Here is a 15823-nt window from a genome sequence, read left to right as displayed (position 1 = left end):
AAAGCCTCTAGGTCCATTATCATAAATCAGGCCCTTACATAACAGAACAGGCGCTACTTTAAAAGTTAAAAATTATAATGCAACCTTCACAACATGTATTCAAAGTAACAAAATACAAGCAAGTCAAGTAATATACAGTAACAATTCACGAACCCTGTACAAACGATATACAAGAAACAAAATGAAAAATTTAAGTTATTTTAGCTGCTTCATGTATGTCACAATATATGTAGCTGCCCATGAGCACAAGGATACTATTTTTATGTCCCCCACTATAGTAGTGGGGGACATATTGTTTTTGCCCTGTCTGTTGGTTGGTCTGTTGGTTGGTTGGTCTGTTGGTTGGTTGGTTGGTTTGCGCCAACTTTTAACATTTTGCAATAACTTTTGCTATATTGAATATAGCAACTAGATATTTGGCAGGCATGTGTATCTCATGGAGCTGCACATTTTGAGTGGTGAAAGGTCAAGGTCATCCTTCAAGGTCAGAGGTCAACTATATGTGGCCCAAATCGCTTATTTTATGAATACTTTTGCAACATTGAAGATAGCAAGGTCAAGGTCATCCTTCTAGGTCAAATATATGGGTCAAAATTGCTCATGTAATGTAACTTCTGCAATATTGAAGCTAGCAATTTTATATTTGACATGCATGTGTATCTTATGGAGCTGATCATTTTGAGTGGTGAAGGGTCAAGGTCAAGGTCAAGGTCATCCTTCAAGGTCAAACGTCATATAGGGGGACATTGTGTTTCACAAACACATCTTGTTCTCAGCTACTTTCACTTTAATGTAATTTAGGTGCTTAATTTCATTAAAATACTTTTATATACTTGTATTGTTCAAAGAAATTCAGAACATAATGCATGTACATGTATTACTTTCCAAGTGACAATTTAAAATGTAATTGCAAGTCTAAAACTTGTGTAGGCAGCTTAGTAAATTATAAGTACCCAGGTGGGATAAAATTACAGTTTTTAAAAACTTTTTAGTTAATTAGCTGGGCTTCAGTAGGTCGTGGATCTTTTATAGAACTTGTACTGCTGTTATACTGTACGGCTCCTGCATGATCTCTAAAAAAAAACAAAGCAAACAATATTACAAGAAAGTCATAAGTTTTTTACATTCATCTGTAAAAGTAATTGTGCAGCAATCATATGATTGAATATCTATACTTCAATGCTCATTCATATTTTAATCTATTTTAGATATTTCATATCACTGCTCAATTTGGTACATCTGGCTTTTTTGTATTTGAGCGAACATTTACGATCCTAAGTAGTTAGCAATTATTTCTTTTCCATTTACTGAAATGTATTCTCTTAAAGTTTGCAAGCGGGCTTTAATCTACTTGCAAACAGGCAACCACACAGGAAAACTGAGACTTTCAAGTGAATAAATTGGTGATTTAACTTATATTTTTATATGACTCTCTTTTATTTTGAAATTTATATTGTTGTTTTCTTAAATGCCCCAAAACGGGGTACACTAGCATGTATCTGGAAACTCAAACATATATAGGAATTTTATATTCAGATATTGCTATATGAAAATTATGCTAATTTGCTAATTCATATAAAAATAACCTGTAATTGAAACTAGACCAAAATATTGGATACCAAAAAGACAAAATACTTTCAGGTGGTTAACACTAAATTACTTATATGAGCCCGGGGCATAACAATATTTACCATGAATTTGTGGCCATGTTAGTCCTCTTGGTAAATGCGCCAAAAGAGCCGCTTTGCTGTCTTGGGTTATTTCCCTGCCAAACTCTGCAGTATCTTCCATCAACTGGTCTGAGCTACAGTTAAAGCACATAATGAAAATGTATATAGAAAATAATTCAAGTATTGTTTTAAATATTTAGTAAAATGGTCTTTAAATGATAACTTACAATGAAGTTAATACATCACAAAGCATAGCATAACAAAATTTGTTGGTATGATTAGTACAAATTTATTATTGCTATAATTAGAATGATGTGTAATTCTATTGGTATGAAAATGCAAAGTGAAACCTAAAAAACAATGCTATTGGTTTAATTAATTGATTTATAAACATTAACAGCATTAATGAGCATTGAGTTCTCGTCATGCACAGCACATAACTCCCTTAGCCTTAGTTCCCTAGCCATGCATTATAAACTTCCGATACTACATTTAAGCTTTTTAATATCTCCACATAGGACTTCCTTTATCAAGCTGCAAACTGCACTTAGTGAAAATGTGTGTGACAGCTGCTTTTAAACTTCTATATTTGCCATACTTTTACCTAAAATGTCACATAAAAAAGGTCTACAATGATGACATAACAAGAATAAATTTAAAGGAATATTTAGAAATAATGAAAAGCACAAACCTTCAGTTGTTGTTCTATTCCTAGACAGACTTCTGAAACACTTGTATGCATCACTTTTTAACAACATTTCATGTCACTTTCCAAATGATATCCATACATTATTATTTTAAGAAATTCTTGTTAATGGAAAAACTCATTAACTCTACTGTTTGTGAAATTACATTAACTTCATTTTAACAACAAGTTTAACCTGCATATTTTCTCCAGAATTTCAATCTAACAGGTAAACTTTCTGTATTTGAACTCAGCCAATCAGAAAAGGCTGTGATATTTTATAACCAATAGATTAGCCGCAGACATATCTGACTCACACACAGGCATCTCAGATAGTTTGTTAATTGCAAACCTGGACTGTAGTTAAATATTGAGTGTGTATACACCTTGAACAGGGTTAAGGAATTTAAACTTGTAGACATTGCTTTGAAAGTTACTACAATTACTTCTACTACTAATACTACTAGTACTACTACTACTACTACTACTACTACTTCTGCAAAACTACTACTACATTTACAACAGCCACAACAACAACAACAACAACAACAACCAGGGATCATATTATTTTCGGTTTTGTCGGTCCTAGACCGATTGGGGTCATGACAGACCGATTGAAAATCCCAAACAGTCGGTCCGATTCTGTTTGCTATTAAAATTCCCATGTCATGAAATCGATTACACAGTGTACATGCTAACACACCCTAATGACATTCTTATCTCGATTAGGTGTGATAAACCATTAGCTGCAGTCTCTAAACCGGTCAGGACCGGTTTATTGCACGTCAGACCAAGAATCAAAAACTTGTGAACAGCGGATTATAGACGCATCCGGAAGACGCGTCTGAATGCACGTGCTGTAACTAAACAAAACATGCCGATACATTTTCCACCAGCGTAATAATCGGGTAATATAATTATGAATGAAAGTCGCGGATCTGATCGACAGAACAGCCGAAAGTTATTTTTATCGGCGGAACTATACATAAAATAGTACACAAGAAAAATGATATACATTGAATAAATCTTTAGTAAAACCGTGTTAGAATCGAAATAATTCGTGTACTTTATACTTTGTTGTTGAATAACTCACGACCGGAAAATTAGATGCGTGGTTTCAAACGCTTCGCTCTCGTGATTAAATCCCTACGCATCTAAACTATCGACCGTGGGTTATTTGACAACAAATTATTTCTTAGTTATTTGGTTTGTTGTTGTCGGTAGCCTACGTACGCACAGACATTTGTTTGGTTCAGTGCATGTTTGTAAGCTATTATCGAGTCGACAACAATTTAAAACATCAGTATAGACTTACACAGATAAATAATATTGACAACGATGAAAAAAGTCTGATAAAACAGCACACGAAACAACAATGAAATACCAAAACCAGTTGAGAAATCTCGTTCCGTTTAAAATAAATGCCTAAGGGAATTTAACATGTATTTTACCACCTGCAAAATCAATGGTATATATTTTAACGTATTTTGCCATGATTTCGGATATACATTTTCGGATACTTTTCCCCATTTATATCCGGACCGATTGATGTTGCGGGAAAATATTATCCCTGACAACAACAACAACAACTACTACTACTACTACTACTACTACTACTACTACTACTACTACTACTACTACTACTACTACTACTACTACTACTACTACTTCCACTACTTCTACTTCTACTACTACTACTACTACTTCTTCTACTACTACTACTACTACTACTACTACTACTACTACTACTACTACTACTACTTCTGCTGCTACTACTGCTACTACTACTACTACTGCTTCAACTACTACTACTGCTTCAACTACTACTACTACTACTGCTACTGCTGCTGCTGCTGCTACTCCTGCTGCTGCTGCTGCTGCTGCTGCTGCTACTACTACTACTGCTACTGCTGCTACTACTACAACTCCTGCTGCAGCGACTACTACTACTTCTGCTGCTGCTGCTGTAACTACTACTACTACTACTACTACCACTACTAACTACTACTACTACTACAACTACTACTACTACTACTACTACTACTACTACTAGTACTTCAACTACTACTGCTACTACTACTGCTACTGATGCTGCTGATGCTGCTACTGCTACTACTGCTGCTGCTGCTACTGCTACTACTACTACTTCTACTACTACTGCTGCTGCTGCTGCTAATGCTACTTCCTTAACTACTACTACTACTGCTGCTACTAGTATTGTTATTATTATTTAACTACTTTTGCTACCATTACTGCTACTATTCCTGTAAATGCTAAAACAACAACACAATAATAACTGCTACTACTGCTACTGTCACTTAAATTTGCACCAATAGTATAATTATCAGTAGTTTAACTGCTTGTACAACATATACAACAACCACTTTTACTTCTACTCCTACAACATATTCTACTGCCAGCACCAGCATTACTACTACTACTACTACTACTACTACTACTACTACTACTACTACTACTACTACTACTACTACTACTACTACTACTACTACTACTACTACTATAACTACTACTATTTCTGCCCAAACTATGCACATTGTTTTATGTTTTATTCATATGTTGTGCAAATTGTTGAACTCTGATTTACTTTGAATAAAATATGTTGCATTTTTATAAGTTATTTTCTCCTCTTATAAAGTCTAAGTTTTTTACAGGGTCAGCTGAAAATGTTAGAGTCTTTTCCATGCTTAAAAAATTCTATGTTCCGCTTTCCATGCTATCTGGAAATATTTTCCATGGTTATCCAGCCTAAATCCAGCGTTTTCCATTCCTTTTCCATGCTTTTCCATCCAAGGCAGGAAAAAAAGTCCACGTTTCATGGACATTTCTAGAACAAAACCCTGGAAAACCCTGGAAACTGTTTCAAATTCCAGGGATTTCCATGGAATTCCATGTTATACCATGGATTTCCAGCCTAAGTTCCATGATTACCCTGGACAATGTACACCCGGGAATACATGCATTCTTGTATTAATTGTACATTTTCGCCAATATAGCGCCATCTTATAAATCCGGATTGTGATCTGAATATAGTTATAGGTATTTTTTTAAATTCTATTCGCTATGCTTTTCGTTGCGATTTTATAGTCGTTGTTTAATGAACTTATAGGGCGCCAATTTGAGAAGATTTCTAGGTTTTTCCCAGGTTTAGGATTAGTGCTACAATAACTTGTTTTTGCAGGATAGTTAGATTTGTATTATTGAAAGAGTAGTTAAGGGAATTGTTATCCCCCGCCATAGGCGGAGGGATATTGTTTTGGCGTTGTCCGTCCATCCGTCCGTCCGTCTTTCCGTCCGTCCGTCAGGTACTTTTGTGTCCGGAGCCATATCTTGGAAGTGCTTTGGCTGATTTCATTGAAACTTGGTATGAGTATATATATGGATAAGAGGATGATGCACGCCAAATGGCATTGTACACCATCTGTTAATAACGGGGTTATGGCCCTTGGTATCATGAAAAAATGCTTTTTTGTGTCCGGAGCCATATCTTGGAAATGCTTTGGCAGATTTCATTGAAACTTGGTATGAGTATATATATGGATAAGAGGATGATGCACGCCAAATGGCATTGTACACCATTGGATAATAACAGTGTTATGGCCCTTTGTATCTTGAAAAAATAATTTTTGTGTGTGTCTGGAGCCATATCTTGGAAATGCTTTGACGTATTTCATTGAAACTTGGTATGAGTATTTATATGGATAAGAGGATGATGCCTGTTGGCGTTGTCCATCAGTCCAGAAAACTGTTGTGTCCATAAGTATATTGGCGAGTGTTATCAATTCAACGAATTTGCTTGTTTTAATATGTTTTAATTTCATTCCAAAATATTACATAGAATTCAATTGTTATGGTTTAATAATAGTGGAAATAATATGTTCTAACTATAATAATAACATAAAAATTAATATGCAACAGGGAGCATTCCAGATATGACCACACGCTAGAAAGTGCGCCTTTGACAAAATCCCCCCCCCCCCCCCCCCCCTGCCTTTTTTAAACATAGCTGGAGCACTGAGATGTTCATGATAACTCTCTTTCAACATTTGTTTTTTTTAAAGGATTTTACATTCAATTGTGGCTTTGTCGATGGTATTTCTGTTATGTAGTTGTCTTTGTAATGTTCTATATCATGAAGTGCTTTTTCTTCAAGTTTGTGTTTCTTTTTGTTTAAATGATGTGTATCTTATTGTTGTATTATGTATATTACCTTTTATAATCATCCATAAAGTATTTGAGTTTGCATCTGTATTGTTGTGTACTGTATTTATTATCTCCTGTTTTATTATGGCTTGATATTGAGCATCTAACAAATTGCTGTTAATTAATTTAAAATAGCCTGGTCCCCGTTCGGGCTGAATGTTGTTTAGTTTAAGAGCAACAAGGGAATGATCGGTCATACAACCTGGTTTGATGCAACAGTTGTCGATTATATTGCATAGTGATTCTGATATAAGGAAGTAGTCGAGCCTGCAATATATAGTTAGTTTGGTGTTTGAATTCCATGTAAATTTGCACTCGGATGGATTTAATGTACGCCAAATATCTAACAGATTACAATTTTCAATTATATTATTTAACAAGAGCTGTCTTCATAGGATGACATATGCCCCCGATAAACACTTTGATAGAAATTATGAGCATTTTTCTAAACCTAAACGCATTTTTCGAAACCTAAACGCGGACCCTAAGTTCAAGGTCAAAGGGGTCAAAATGTGTATGCGTATGGAAAGGCCTTGTCCATATACACATGTATACCAAATATGAATGTTACATCTGAAGCGACTTAGAAGTTATGAGTATTTTTCGAAACCTAAAGCAAAGTGTGACGGACAGACAGACGGACGGACAGTGCGATCACTATATGCCTTCCTTCGGAGGCATAAATAGTCCTATTTTTCAGATGTGTATGTAAGTTGCATTGTTTTTGTCTAATGTTGGATATATCACGGTATAGAAGTCTCCGCCAATTATTATATGTAAACCCCCATTACCCCCATCACCATTGGTAATGGGGACTATATAGGAGTCACTTTGTCGGTCTGTCTGTCGGTCGGTCTGTCCCAAAATTTCATCCGATCTTCACCAAACTTGGTCACAGGTTGTATCGAGATGATGTCACAATCATTTGACAGTGTGTCATGCGAAACAATTACGTCGATATCTCAAAGATCATGGTCACACTTTGAGTTCAAAGGTCAAAAATGACCATAAATGATCTTGTCCGGGCCATAACTATGTCGTTCATTGTGAGATTTTAAAATTAGTTGGTACATTTGTTCACAATTATTGGACGACGGTGTGTCATGCGAAAAAATTACATCGATATCTCCAAGGTCAAGGTCACACTTTGAGTTCAAAGGTAAAAAATGGCCATAAATGATCTTGTCCAAGCCATAACTATGTCGCTCATTGTGATATTTTAAAATTAAGCGGTACATTTGTTCACAATCATTGGACGGTGTGCCATGCGAAACAATTACGTCAATATCTCTAATGTCAATGTCACACTTTGAGTTCAAAGGTCAAAAATGGCCATAAATGATCTTGTCCGGGCTATAACTATGTCATTCATTGTGAGATTTTAAAATTACTAGGTACATTTGTTCACAATCATTGGACGGTGTGTCATGCGAAAGAATTACATCGATTTCTCTAAGGTCAAGGTCACACTTGGAGTTCAAAGGTAAAAAATGGGCATAAATGGGCTTGTACGGGCCATAACTATGTCATTCATTGTGAGATTTTATAATGACTCTGTACATTAATGTTGTTCAGAGTCATTAGACGGCGTGTCATTCGAAAGAATTCAAGATTGTAAAGGTCAAAATGGCCATAAATGGTAATGGCATAATTCTTAAAAATCACCATAAATTTGCTTCTCTTGTTTTGTGAAGACAGCATGTAAAATCTTATTTATCAATGCAGCATGTGGGGGTATACTTCTCGTCTGTGACAAAGCTCTAGTTTATATTATATTTCCAATATACATATTGGGTCTATTGCTATCATTCTATTTTCATTGACAAGTGCATTTCCAACATGCATAGTGCGTTAAAGAAATATTAATACTGATTAGAAAAATATAAATATGTTATCGCTTATTCTTTTAGTTAGATTATTGACCAATATTGATTGTTGATATATTGTTACAATACAATTATTTACATTTACAAATATTGATTGTTGTTATTTTTTTACAATAATTATATTTGCATTTACACTCTAAATATACATATTTGTTTTTATGCATTGTAACTACTCATTTATTGACATGCACACTAATAATAAATGTACTTGTTTAAGTTTATTATTACTTTTTGTATCTACAATTTACAAATACGTTTTTCTTTAAATTTTGAGTTAAATGTATATAACTTATCAGTAAAAAAGTGAGAAATGTACACACTATTACTAACTGTTATTATTAAATGCCTAAACAATATTGTAAAAAAATACATGCTTACTTCTTAGATAAATATACGTTTAAGTGTAATACATTTATTCACATAAACTGTTCAAATAAAATCATGGAGTGAAATGATATACATATATTTATCCACGTGTGCATTTCATTAAATATTGTTAATACAACTACAACTGATTTTGTATTCTTGTACGTTCCTTTAATTATGCCCCCCTTCGAAGAAGAGGGGGTATATTGCTTTGCTCATGTCGGTCGGTCGGTCGGTCCGTCCACCAGGTGGTTTCCGGATGATAACTCAAGAACGCTTGGGGCTAGGATCATGAAACTTCATAGGTACATTGATCATGACTCGCAGATGACCCCTATTGATTTTGAGGTCACTAGGTCAAAGGTCAAGGTCACAGGTGAAGGTCACAGTTACTGGAAATAGGCATTTTAAGGATTTCAAACAAGGGAAACAACTACCGTTTATGCATGTTCTTTTTATTACAGCATTTGCCTCCCTTTAATTCATTTAAAATCTCATTTTACAGCAGAGATTCAAAATCTGACCTGTAAATGAGCCCCATATTTACTGCCAGTGCTAGGTTACCTTTTCCCATTTGATCATTCTTAAGTATTGTAATGCTGCTGCTATGCTACTGCTACTGCTACTACTACTACTAACTACTACTACTATTACTACTACTGCTACTACTACTACTACTACTACTACTACTACTACTACTACTACTACTACTACTACTACTACTACTACACCACCACCACCACCACCACCACCACCACCACCACCACCACCACCACCACCACCACCACCACCACCACAGTTCACAGTGACAAAAAACGTATTCACACAATAGCTGCTACTACAACTTATAGCCCATATAGGGGGGGAATGCATGTTTTACAAACAGCCCTTGTTAATATTGTGTTAAAAGCATATAGCTAGTAATACAAAAATTTGAAAAGGTTTGCGTGTTAAAGCCCTTTGTTACTACTCATTTTTTTACATTAATACATATTGTTCGTGCATTATAACACTTCATTTATTTACATATATACTTTTAGTTTACGTATTGGTTCTAGTGCTATAATAACATTCATTCACCTGTATCTTGTATCATATTTACTATCCGTGACCATACGTTTTCATAGTAATTGCTTGAAAAAGTTCTCGAGTTTCTCGTGGGTTATACTATATATCTGCCCTTGCTGTTCATATCATTTTAGTATACTGTTTATCAAAGTTTTAGCGAGAAATTGGCCAGGGTAGATCTATCAAGTAGTGGAACTGCTCCGGTGACACTTTGTGAATTTGTTCATTTACGTCCCTATAGTAAATTATACAATCACGGGACCATGCGGATGTCACTATGTCCGTCTGTTTTTTTAGGCACGCATGCGAACATATGAGCATTTAATTAGGTTAGTTGGTCGTTGACGTAGATTGGGGCACTCTGTTTTCGTAGGTGCTTTGCGTGACCCATTATGTAGCTCCTTTTCATTCTGGACACCATTTTAAGAAAAATGGGCCTGTTTTTATCTTTCTTAAAGATGCCAATTCTATGCGTAATTTCAATTTCGTTCTTTGTTAGGTTTAGATCTGGTATGTTTTATACAGTGTTTATATGACTTTTTCAGCTGTTTCATCTATATTTTCATTTTCTTTGTCTGAAATGCTTTCTAATTTGATATTGCTGCGCCTACTATATTGCTCCAGTTCAATCATTTTTGTTTCATTTGTTTCACCTTGGGTTTTTATTTGTTTCTGAAGCCGTTCATTTTCGTTCTATCGCTCATTAATGGTTTTGCCTAACTTTTTCAATTTCTGTTGCTAATTTGCCGTTCTCAAGCTCCTTTTCGAACAACTCGCTTACCACCTTTGCAATTCTGATGACAAATGAAGCTAGCATTTCTTCTTTTAATTGTAGCACATATCTTTGATTAGTTCTTTGAGATCACTGCTTTCTTTGGTTAGCATATTGCTTTTGGTTTATTTACTAAATTTTTTGGTTTATGCTATGGAGTTCGGATGCGATACTGACCTCTTGTTCATCTTGCGGATCATCTTGTGCGTCATCTTTTTTTGCTTCATCTTTTTTTAATGATGTTTTTTTCCTGCTCTATTACGCTTTGTATCGGCATCACTTATGTTACTGATTACGCTACGCGTTCGTGTGTCACCTGTCTCCATCGGACTGTTTCCTTTATCCATCACGTAAATGTAATTCAGTAGTTTGTACTTTTTACGTTATTTTATTTAAAAGTAACAGCTCAAAAAACTGTTTCAAATTCAAAGTATTTTATCTGTGCTTCTTTCCTTTTCTTTTTGATGCAGTATAGTAGATTAATTTCAACGTCCGCGCTAGAGCCTGAAGCCTTGAAATTTCAAAACAACATTGAGTCGCACATATCAATTATACATGTTTAAAACATCGTGAAACGATAGCCAAATGCATTTCCTACTTTATATGCTATGCTGAAAGCTGTGTTTTATATTACCCACCCAAATTTCAGTAGAATGTCCCTTTTGCTACCCATTACAAAAACAAAAGCTTAATGCAAAATGTAATATTATCTTAGCAAATTATTTCATTATACCATTTGGATTGTTTGATTAAGGAAGCATATGTTAACTAAATACATGTACTGGTTAATTATTTTCCCTCATTTGTTCACATGTTAACATTTATGTCTTGAGAAACGACAATTGAAGCCATTTTTTAAATAAATCTAATTTTATTATGCTATGTGCAGCAATAGAAAATGCAAATTTTGCTTGTGAATTAAATCGTTCACCTACAAAAACAAACGAATATCCTTTAATTTTTTACAATACTTAAACACATACAAAAACAAACAAAAATATCTAAATATTTACAAGATTTAAACAAAATGTCAATTATTCGTCAAGTAAATTATAAAGGGTTCATGTATGTGTATAATACTTAAAAAAAAGAAGGAAAACATTCAGAAAAAAATCCAACATTAAAAAGATATGACCATTAACAAAAACAATTCACTTATTTAAAACAAACGTAGGTTAAATTCTAAATATTCAACCTCAATTTTAAACAATCTGAAATCATTCTGTCAAAAATAATATTGGAAAAAATGCAAAAACATGATAAAAACAACTATTTGTATTAATTTGTATTCATACAATTAGTTTGCAGAAAATTTGCGAAGAAAGAAAAGAAAAACAATATAGTTCCTGATCATTTTTTTATCATGGAAACATTTCAAACAATCAATCATTCACTTAAACAAGAGGGCCAAGATGGACAAACATCCTGGTCAAGTTTCATCATTATTGAACCAAAACTCTGGCGTATGGAGTGTTTTTGTTTTTGTAAGATTTGACCTGGTTACGTATATTTGCGTTGACCCACTCTTACCAAACATCAAACTTTGCTTACAAAAATAAATAATATGACCAAAACTCATAAAATCCAAAACAAAATTGTGACCTCTAGAGTGTTTACAAGGATTTTGTATAATATAGTGAAAATTTGGACAATCTAAGGGCAATACTTATGGCATTAATTATGCAATTTTGCTCATTATCAAACTTGACTGAGATCTTTCAGCAACTTTGATAAAGAATGCTTGAGAAATGTGAATGCTAGAGTTTTTACAAACCAAATGTGGAGGGACGGAGGGCGGACAAAGACCATTCCTAAATCCTCATCCGAGCAATCAGGTGAGCTAAAAAGTGTGTTTCACCGATCTGAGCAATTTTCCAACTTGTCTGAGAAATCAATAAAATCAATGTATTGACTAAGTTTCACGATGATTAGGCAAAAAATGTGACTTCTTTTTTCGTGTTCGATCACAAGGTTTCTCTCTAGTCACATAAGGAAAACTGCCCTACACCCCTGGTGGCCATGTTTTTTTACCGATCAGGACCATTTTCGAACTCATCTGAGATATATGTAAAACCAATCTTATATATATAAAACCAATCTTTTCACCAAGTTTCATGATGATTGGGCAAATAATGTGACTTCAAGAGTATTCACAAGCTTGTTTAACTATATAAATATAAGAAAACTGCACCCCCCCCCCTGGCAGCCATGTTTTTCAACTGACCGGAACCATTTTCAAACTCAACTCTCGTATAAAAACAAACAAATGTTCTGACCAAATTTCATGAACATTGGGCCAAAAATGTGACTTCTAGAGCGTCCACATGTTTTCACTATATACATATAGAGAAAAATGCCCCGCGCACTGGCGGCCATGTTTTTTTACCGATCTGGACCATTTTCAAACTCGTCCGAGATATCAATAAAACCAATGTTTTGACCAACTTTCATGATGATTGGGCAAAAATTGTGACTTCTAGAGTGTTTACAAGGTTTCTCTATAGCCAAATAAGGAAAACTGCCCCGCCCACTGGTGGCCATGTTTTTCAACGGACTGGAACCACTTTTGAACTCAACCAGCATATCATTAAGGCAAACATTTTGACTAAATTTCGTGAAAATTGGGCAACAAATATGACTTCTAGAGTGTTCACATGTTTTCACTATATACAAATAGAGAAAAATGCCCCACCCACTGGCGGCCATGTTTTTTCACCTATCTGGACCAATTTGAAACTCGCCCGAGATATCAATAAAACCAATGTTTTGACCAACTTTCATGATGATTGGGCAAAATTTGTGACTTCTAGAGTGTTTACAAGGTTTCTCTATAGCCAAATAAGGAAAACTGCCCAGCCCACTGGCGGCCATGTTTTTCAACGGACCGGAACCACTTTAAAACTCAACCAACATATCATCAAGGCAAACGTTTTGACAAAGTAACATGAAGATTGGGCATGAAATGTGAATTCTACAGTGTTTACAAGGTTTTTCTTTTTTTGGACCTAGTTTTTGACCCAGCATAACCCAGTTTCGAACTCGATCGAGATATCATTGGGACAAATCTTCTGACCAAGTTTCATGAAGATCGGACAATAAATGTGGCCTCTAGAGTGTTTACAAACAAATGTGGACGACAGATGGACAGACGACAGACAAAGACCGGTCACAAAAGCTCACCTGAGCAATCAGGTGAGCCCAAAAAAAATTCACAGAACAGCAAAAGCTAAGAATTGGTCATATTTAACCATTATTTGGAAAAGTTACTTAACTTATTATGTTGATTATAAAACTGTTCCTAAAAAGGAATAGTCAATTGGATAAAAACAAATTAAAAACATTTATAAATCCATCCAGGTTAGATTTTTACAAAAAGAAAGTGGAACATTTAAATTACAAATATTGAAATTTTACACCAATAAATAAAAGTATTAATATAAGAATTGTAACAGAAAACCATTCTGTGACAAAACATGCATTTGTTACAAAAGTGGATACGCTAAGAATCTCAAGCAGTTATGTTACGGTATGATACGAAAGTTGTTACGGTATGATAAGAAAGTTGTGCAGTCATGGTAAGGCTAATATGTATCGCTTTTTTGTTACCTTCACATTTCTAAAAAAACAAGGGTTGTTTGTAAAACATGCATGCGCCCCATATGGGCTGTCAGTTGTAGGGGCAGCCATTGTGTAAATACGTTTTTTGTCACTGTGACCTTGACCTTTGACCTAGTGACCTGAAAATGAATAGGGGTCATATGCCAGTCATGATACATGTACCTATGAAGTTTCATGATCCTAGGCCTAAGTATTCTTGAGTTATCATCCGGAAACCATTTTACTGTTTCGAGTCACTGACACCTTGACCTTTGACCTGAAAAGAACAGGTAATAGGGGTTATCTGCCAGTCATGATTAATGTACCTATGAAGTTTCATGATCCTATGCCTAAGCTTTTTCGGCGTAAGCTGTATTAAGCCAGCTTTTCACCCTGACTTGACCTTTGTAAGTGTCCAATAATATTCAAATAAAATTTCCCGCGGCTAGGTACGAATGAATACACTTCATTTATTCCATTGGCTGATTTGAGTATAACACCAGAACATTGGAAACATATCCGCGTCTTTGTAACACTGTTTTACTGCATGAAACAATTTTATCTCTAATGAAAAGGCTCAATAGATAGAACAGTTTTACACTCAATTTTCGACATAAATACAGTTTGTGCGTTCACCTTTTATTTTCAGAGAATTACCAGCGCAAAAGCGTTTATACTAAAGGCTATATTCTCATATTTAGTACTTACTTGCATTGCATTTCAACACGCGAGGTTTCGGGTCAATTCGCGGCCAGTTTGTGAAAGTCAGAGTTTATATACAGTTCATCACCGGAGTTCGCAGAAGGGGTTGCGATCTTTTCATTGAAGGAAAAAATTGGAATCTATGCTATTTTTGTCTGATGGAGTAAATAGTTTGTTTAGTCGCTTTGCCGATATATCAATATTTTAGGCACAGCTGTTGCCTTGGTCGTGTACAGTTGGCGTAAACAAGCCGTCGTTTCAGCAGCAGAATTGTTACCTAACTTTAATGCATTGTATTCCAATCCGCAAGGTATCAAGGTCAGTTTGCGGTCAGTTGCAGAAATCTTTATATAAACGCCGTCTCGTAAACTTTGTGCACTTGAAGTCTGTTTTGATCAGAAAGATACTGAATAAAGATATTCGGCGATATTATTGTGGTATGTCAATCATCGATGTTTAATATGTTTTCAACATTTGCATGATAAGGACCAATTTTGATAAAATTAATTAGAAATATTTATCCATTTAGACCAGTTTATTAAGCATGAGCACAATAATTCACTATACTATAATTATGCAATTAAATAAGATTCGAGCATTGCCGGCTGACCTATATGCACTCGTTTATTTTCATGTTTCTTGTGTTTTTCTATTCTGTAAATATAGATATCTGAGTAATAATATCACATAAAGCAAAATAAGCCACGAAATCTGGCGCAACACCCCGTAATTGATTTGCTTGTGATGTAGCTAAGAACTGCGCAGAAAAAAAGCATCCGCTACTTTTTATCTCATAGAGATAACTTTTGATCGTTCATAAACATCGACCACAATCAACGCCGTATATCTTTTTTAA

The 15823-nt window shown here is 34.8% G+C and overlaps 1 long non-coding RNA gene across 1 annotated transcript; it reads right to left on the bottom strand.

Moving 5' to 3' along the window:
• Positions 1-704: 704 nt before the first annotated feature.
• LOC127867439 (uncharacterized) lies at positions 705-2764 on the bottom strand. Its single transcript, XR_008043497.1, has 3 exons — positions 2362-2764; positions 1692-1804; positions 705-1073 (listed from the first exon to the last, which is right to left on the bottom strand). It is a non-coding gene; the product is annotated as an uncharacterized LOC127867439 (long non-coding RNA).
• Between the last annotated feature and the right edge of the window lie 13059 nt (positions 2765-15823).

This window comes from Dreissena polymorpha, chromosome 2, assembly GCF_020536995.1.
Source record: "Dreissena polymorpha isolate Duluth1 chromosome 2, UMN_Dpol_1.0, whole genome shotgun sequence".
In the NCBI taxonomy this organism is placed as follows: Eukaryota; Metazoa; Mollusca; class Bivalvia; order Myida; family Dreissenidae; genus Dreissena; species Dreissena polymorpha.
Note: the sequence above shows the minus strand (reverse complement) of the source record. Positions and strands in the feature narration are given on the sequence as shown.